Source organism: Chiroxiphia lanceolata, chromosome 2 (genome assembly GCF_009829145.1).
Source record: "Chiroxiphia lanceolata isolate bChiLan1 chromosome 2, bChiLan1.pri, whole genome shotgun sequence".
NCBI classification, from domain to species: domain Eukaryota; kingdom Metazoa; phylum Chordata; class Aves; order Passeriformes; family Pipridae; genus Chiroxiphia; species Chiroxiphia lanceolata.
This window is the reverse complement of record NC_045638.1, coordinates 118,411,023-118,418,760: the sequence shown is the minus strand read 5'-3', so window position 1 is coordinate 118,418,760 and position 7,738 is coordinate 118,411,023.

The window sequence follows — 7,738 nt, the reverse complement described above, 5'->3', positions numbered from 1 at the left end:
ACCAGTTATCCAAATATCCGAGGCAGAAATAGATGCTAAATTTCAGATCATTAGCAGAAAACAGAACCAATTATGGAAAAAATAGCCAAGAGTAAGAGATCTCTCACACTGGATTAAAAATAGATTGTTTTTATCCATTCTCGTGACTTCAAGTGGGCGTGCAGAACAGCAGGCTTTGCAAGCTCAGAGGGGAAATGTGCCTGGCTGGGGGGCCAGAAGAGCTGGTTTGGGTGGGGATGTACCCCTCTGGCTCAGGTCTGAAGCGTGGAGTAAGGTGTGCACAGCACCACAGCTTGTCCCAGGGGCCTGGGCTGCCTCCTGGGAGCACCAGGGCAAGCCTGGCTGGGGAGTGGGCAGAGTGAGCCTCTGCACTGGGTGGTCAGAACTGCTGAGCATGCAGGAGCAGAGGTCTCAGGAGGCAGCAAAAGGCTGTTGAAAGTTGCTTTCCCCATGCAAATCTGTTCAACACTTTGTACTCTGACATAGGTCACGGCCTCCTCAGAGATTTGAAATCCTCTGAGGAGAAAGACTGTCCAGTAGGCTCCCCTCGCTGGTTTTGCTGAAGGAATGTGATTTCCTTCGACAGCATCCTTTCCTCACACCTTAAAGAGCTTGGAGCTGGAAGGATAGACATAACTTCTGCCATCACTGTGTGCACCTTTGATGGTACCGGCGTGGAAGGCACTGACAAAACAAAAAGTCTGCCCCAAAGCAGGGAGGAGGAGATGCCTGCAAAGCGAGTGTGGCTCTCAGCAAGCACTGAGGAACAACCAAATCTCCGGGAGAATGAAGCATGTCTTCCAGAGGAAATTTTGAGAAAGAACATCTTCCAGCTGTAAGGGAAAACCGAAGCCCAGCAGTGTTAGGGGACAGTTTCAGTTCCTGCTGCCCCCCCTCCAGTTTCAGCTCCAGCACCTTCACCATCAGTGACCATCACCATCCCAGTGCATCCAAGAACCCTCTGCAGCCACGGCACTGGTGGGACACAGGCAGGGGGAGATTGTTCATCTGGACTCAAGCAACCCAATAGATTCCATGTTTGAACACTACATTAAGATGGATGGTCTAAATGCCTTGAGAGTTTATTTTGGCTGGGACAAGCACAAGGGCTCAGAGAAAGGGAACAAGAAAGCTAGATACAATTTCCATGAGGATTATTTGTTCTTCACCATCTCAAGAGAGTCCCAAAGCACTATTATCACTAGGCTTAAGTTCATTTTTTGGGCTCTATAGTGCTGCTGGGAAATGTTTGAGAGGGGTCAACAAATACACACCTCCTCAAATAAAGAGCAGGAAGACAATGTGAAATAAAGAGGGAATAAGAACACGGAAAGTTTGCATAAAGAAGAGTAGCCACAGCTTGGCTACGCAAGAGCTTCATCTGTTCCAAATACAGTAAATGGAAATAAAACTTTGAGTCAAACCTTATTTGTCCTATTAATTCAGCTGAGCATGAAGTCACAACAGAGAGGGGGGAAAAAAGATATTCAAAATAATCTTTATTAGCTTAAACCAAAACCAATCATTTACCAGCACACAGTCACAATAAAAGCAATTAGCATGCAAAATATTAAGAACCTATCCTGTCTTTAAAATATCTGTGGGCCACAAATAGAGGTGCACAAAAGACAGATTATGAGCAAATCTCAACTTCTTATGCCATCAATTCTCAAGTTAATTATCTGATAATCACCGTGGCATTCATTTACAGAATAAATATCCCATTTAAAATGAAATCTGCACGTAAATAGAAAAAAAAGTTAATTAACAAAACAATAAAGTACCCAGCAATGTAAGTGCTCTGCTGACTCCACTCCCTGGTAGTAACAAGAGTCTGATGGAGCTTTGTGCTGAACTCTCAGATTGAGGCACTGGGGCCTATACTTTTGGCAGCAATGCAACCCATGCTGTCATAAAAAAATAAGTTGCAAGTGTGTCAGTGACAAGGAAGAAGCACAGGAAAGCCCAGATCCCACTTCAGCACAGCTTATCCTTATTTCTACCTCCATCAAATAAAGCACATAAGCCTCCATGAAAATCATATGCTTGCATCCTGAGCTGAATAGGGATAAGCAAAGAACATGCTTAAATATTTTGCAGAATTAGATCCACAATCTTAATTTCATACTGCAGTTATTCATTCTCAGAAAAATCTGTTTCTATGGAAACTTATTTGGGATCCAGTAGAGAGATTTTCCCTTTGATTCTCACTTTTAGAGTCAGTGTTTCCTCCTGTCTCTTTCTCTAGGGGTGTTCTAAAAAAAGCAGATTTCTGATTTCTTTGCCTGTTTCACAGCAAACCACTATGTCCAAGTTCCCTCGTTTGTTAGGCAGAGAAAATTCCCAACTACGCTACTGTGACAGTGTGAAGTCCTTGAATGGAAGATGCTGTAGAGAAAGAAAGGATAATGGATAATCTAAAAGCTTCATCTTGCCTAGTGGCCTACAGACTAACATGATTTACTGTGCTGAAAGGAGATTCTAATGCTTTTATAAGCATTTTTAGGAAAAAAAAAAAAGCCCTGTTAGGTGGTATAAAATAAAGAGAAAATGTGAATGTTTAAATGGGTACAAGCCCTTTTTTTATTTTGGTATCGAAGTAAACGTGGAATAAGGACATTAAAAAAGTCTACATGGTTGGATTATCTACCTCCTCTCCTTGTCTGAGCAATGGCCAAAAGCACAGGCCTGAAGCAGAAGACAAAAGCAGAGCAGGCATATGTGATACTTCCCCAAACCTCTACCAACCAATGCTCCAGGACTTATCAAAAGGCCTCCTTCATGGTCAGCAATGCTCAGCATGTTCCTTCATGGATTGTTTTCTCCTGGGGAACACGAAATTACAGCACAACATCCCATAACAAGGGGCTTTCCCACTTAACTCTACGTTGTGTGAAAATCATGTTCCTCCTCCTTTCCTTTCATTTTGAGGCTGCTGCCAGCGGGCTTCATCAGCATCCTACTGCTCTTAGGCAGGGAGAGAAGGAAAGCCTGGCCACTGCCAATCCTTTCCTTGCCATTTGAGGCTTCTCTCATTTTACACGTGAAGCTGAGGCTGATCTAGTTTTGCCACCGTGCCTCTCTTCACAGTCACCTACACCAATGTCATCTGCTCTTTCATCACACAGTCTCACAGTGCCCCGTGCATTTCATCAGAGCCAGCCCTTGTTACTAATACCTTGATGAACTTCATGTCACCTTTCTTTGCTTAGCAGTCATCCCCTTTTCCAGACCATTTCTGTGTTCATTGAGCAGCACAGGTCTCAGAGCTGGTGACCTCCCTTTTCTGTCAGAGCCACTTAATTTCTTTTCTTCCTGGTATTTTTAACAAATAGCTTATCTGTGCAAGGACCTACCAGTTTTATCCCATGGTTACTTAGTTTCTGTAATAACAATGGACATTGTGGAGTCTCTTTTGGCTCCACATAGACTACGTCCATGAGATTTTTCTCATCCACATGCTGACTTCTTCAAAAACATAATAGATTTGTGAGTTATGCCTGCTGTTTTCAATAGCCAGACCACTACTTTTTTTTTCCTTGCTTAGTGCAGAGGTCAATCCTTCCAGGTACCTGCAGGTCCCTCAGCCTTCCCATGTCTGGCTGGTCAAGCACAGCAGCTTGCAGAGACATCCAAGTCTCTGAATACCCATACATACAAGATATACAACAAACTCCAGCCTCATCCTAGGACCCAAAAGCCTTGTGTTAGTGAAGAGTATAGTAAATACCCCTTCAGACATCATTTTTCAAGACAGGTCAGATCTGTGACCAAAAGTCTCAATAAGATGCAGTTGTCCAGTATGAGCTACCAGGCTCCCAGATCACTGCTTCTGGATTAATGACTCTATCCCCAGGAGCCTTTGGGTCTGTCCCAGAACAGCTTTGTCAGTTGTCTTGCTTAAATTCAACTAAATGCCCAACTAATAGCACAAAATCAGCTACCTAGCCCCCCATACCTCTGCCTCAGCTGGGGAACACACCAGGTTGATGTTCACGCTCTGACACCAAAGAATGGGATGACCTTGCATTGCCTGTACAGGATGTGTGCCTCAAAACACGGGCGTGTGACCAGCAGGACGACGTGTCCACAGCTTTCTCTCCAGGCACAGAGGGGTTGGGGGCTTGGCCTCGGGCACGGCTTCCCAAGGACAGAAAGCAGGGGACGCTGTGCCGCACTGACAGAGCTGAGAGTTAGCCCGTGACACCCTCCCATCCTTCCTCCCTGTCCCTTTAGACCTTCAGTAATTCCTCTCTGAATTGCCTGCCTCTCTTAACATTACCAGGCAGCAGCGTACGTCCCACTTCATTAAGCCTGTAAGCCACTGGCTGGATGATATCTGACTTGCATCCGTTTGCAATTTAAAACGGGCATTTGCTTCAGATCAAAGCAGCAGCGGTAGCAGGAACAGAAATTAGCATCTCGCAGCCTCTCTCTCCCCGGTTTCGTTGCCACAGTGTGTCTCCCTCATTACCAGGGAAATGAAATGTCTTTACAGTTCAGGCTGCCTCTGCCTTTTATCCCGGGGCCACTGCATGAGGCATTACTGCCACATTTAACAGCGATTGGTCATGGCCCTTCTCTTTCAAATGGGACAGTGGACCTCTCCTCACTATTAGCATCCCACGAGGGTTCTGTGAGGAGTCACAGCCCCTCCTGGTATGTCATACCGGTCCCAGCATTCACCCATTCATTCCCTCACGCTTAAAATAATGATAAAACCAGTGTTTTCCCCCTTGCCGGTGAATTTTCGCATTTAGTTGGCAGTCCTAGGAAAAAATGTTCCTCCCTCCCCTACAGAGAGCAGGTACAGCATGAGCAAGGCCAGAGATCAGGTCACTCTGCTTCACAGCCAACCCCAACAGGCTTTGCCTTCACAGTGGTCCCCAGGGAGGTCTGAGGACAGCACCCACTGTGAGGGCAGGATTTGGGGGTGCTGGAGGAGCAGCTCCCTCCCTGTGCCCCCTTGCTTTGTCCAACAGCCCAGACTTGTACCCACTGCCTGCAGAGCTCAGTGTCAATTAAAAGACAAAATATCCGCCCTGCAGGGATTATTCTGTTTCAATAATGCCACTGCTGGAGGTGAGTGCTTTGCCGTGGCAGGAGCAAGCTTGTGCCCACACACCCCTGGAGAGATCACTGGCACTGGCTGCAGTGGAAGGCTCAGCTCCCTGCCAGCATCACTTATATAACTTTCCTTAGAAACACACAGGAAAAAAACCGTAATGAATGACTGAAAGCAAGGAAGCCCAGATGAGCACATGCTTGAACCTGTGGCTTGCAGTATTCTGCTTCCAGCCCAGGTCCCAGAAGCAAGTAGTGTTTGGATCTTGCTTTACAGTTTGCATTTCTAAATTGGAGCTGCTAGAGAAACACGCCTGTGTTTGGTTTAAACCACGTTCATGAGAGGGTTTTTATTTGGCTTTTTTAAATGCCCAGGCAGGTAGGAGAATTAATCTTGCATTAATCTTGTCAGTCCCACACCACCACAACCAGCCTCTTTGCTGGTGACTAAAAGGAGGCTGAGGCAGCAAAGCCAACCAGATCCCACGTTACCTCTCACACATCCTTCCCACCTCGAGCCTCACAGCTGTACTGTTTCTCCCATGGAAAGCATCACTCTAGGGCAAGAACTGCCTTTTCCTGCCCTCTGCAACTGCAATTACGTGTAACTGCAACTACAGCAATAATTATGACTGTAATGCCATATTATCTGCTGAAAGAAAAGAGGGAGGGGCAGATGATTGGAGAAGGACAAAAAAAACTCCAGCAGTGGGCAGATATGATGCAGCAGTTTCTTAATTATTAAGGAAGGTTCAGAATCCTAGCAGTGGTTCTGCTTTGTCTAAGGTGCCAAAGACCAAGGTCAAAGGACACACAAAACAAGCAGGGGCTGCAGGAACCAGCTGGATATGCTCAAGGGAGACCAAAGCACGTATCAAAACTGCTGCTTTTATTTCCAGTTTTTAAATATTTTATTACGGGAAGAAAACTGAATGTCAAATATCAAAACCAACTCAGAGTTAATAGGAAGTAATGAAGAGATGCTGCTTGAGCGGGGACATCCCAGGAGAACTCCAAGTCATTCATTTGGAATAATTTATTGGAAGTTTGGCAACCTGCCTCAGCAGCCTTGCCCTGGCAGTACAGGACAGCATGCTGGTACTGTGCACTCTGCTCCAGGGAAATAGGGCAGGCCAGGAAACCCTGAGCCATCAGCCACAAACTGTCCCCTTGCTTGCAAACCACTTCCTGGCGCTCCTGCACAGCAACCAGCTCGTCACTCAGGCATCCTCCCTCCTTGCAGAATAGAGGAGCCTTGCAGAGAAAGGTCCTCAATGCACCCACCTGCAGGTGAGAGCCACTGCCACGATCCTTTGTCCCACTGCAGGTTTGGGGAGTGACTGAGCACTGGCCTGGCTCCTGCCCAAAGGCAGGTGCCATAAAAGCATTCCAGGAAGGCAGTGCAATGCAAGGGTTATACTCCCATCCATCCCGCCCTCACATCATCCCTCTTATGAACAGTGAGGGGCTGCCAAGCCGTAGGGGTGGGCTGCCTTGCCTGGCAGGCACTGCCTGTGCTGCTCTCCCCTTGCCTTACAGTTCCCACACCTTCCTGTGGAAACCTTCCACACACAGCACAGCGTTTGTGTGTTTATAGCCCCATGCAACCACTTCCCAGTGGATTAATTCGTAATGGACCAAGCTCTGCGTTGCCCTGTAGCCCCTTCAAACTGCTTTAAAACCTGTGAAAGGACCCTGGGCCTTCCTGCCACATGCAGCTCTCACACAGGGCATTCCCTGGGCAAGGACACATTTAGGGGATGGGGTGCAATGGGGGCACTGCTCTGCTGCTGCAATGTCTATGGTGCTGCACTGTTTTCTCCCAAAGGGCTATGACAGCTAGTTATATATTTTATCAGCTGTTCTACTTTATATCATGGGCTGGATTTGAACAAAAGGTTGGCAACAGGGCTGGGTGAAGGTGGCCAAGAGCCCCAGCAGCAAAATCAACACCACCCCCCTGATCCACCAAGCACACACATCTCTCTCCCTCTCATACACTTACCTCAGCTGACTGAAATGTTCTCTTTAAAAACAGGACTCTTTTGGAGCTTTTGCTGTGATAAGCTACAACTCTTTCTAAGTTCACTCGTGGAAAAAAATGCACCTTAAAAATAAAGCTGAAAGGTATGGTGGTGACACAGCAAAGACAGGAAAAAATAAAAAGATGAAAAAAGCCCACCACTGCAAAACCACATGTTCTTCTTCCAGACCCTTTCATCAAGGCTCTGGGCACACTTACAAACTTAAATTAAAACCTCTAAACCTGCGTGAATATAAAGTTGATACTTACAAAGGCCTCTGATTAAGTGAACCAAAACAGGACAAGAGAAGAAAGGGCCCTGTTGATAGAGAAACTTCCCTCTCTCTGACCACCTTTTTCCCCCCCAGTTCACCAGACAGAAAAATCTCACATTGCAGCAGAGCCTGCAGCTTTTTACCTGAAGATCAGATGGCAGGATGGTAGGGGCTGTCCCCAGCACTCCTGTAATGAGCAGCAACCTCAGTAAGTCAGATTTTTGACTAGATAGATGGTCTTGATGAGGTTCATCCTAAGCCATATAAAGAATGGGCTGTCAAGCCACCTGTTGGTGGTTTGCTGTGATAACACCTGAGGAGGTGTGAGACAACAGGTGACAAGAAAAGGGCAAAATTATACTTAAGAGTAAGGGGA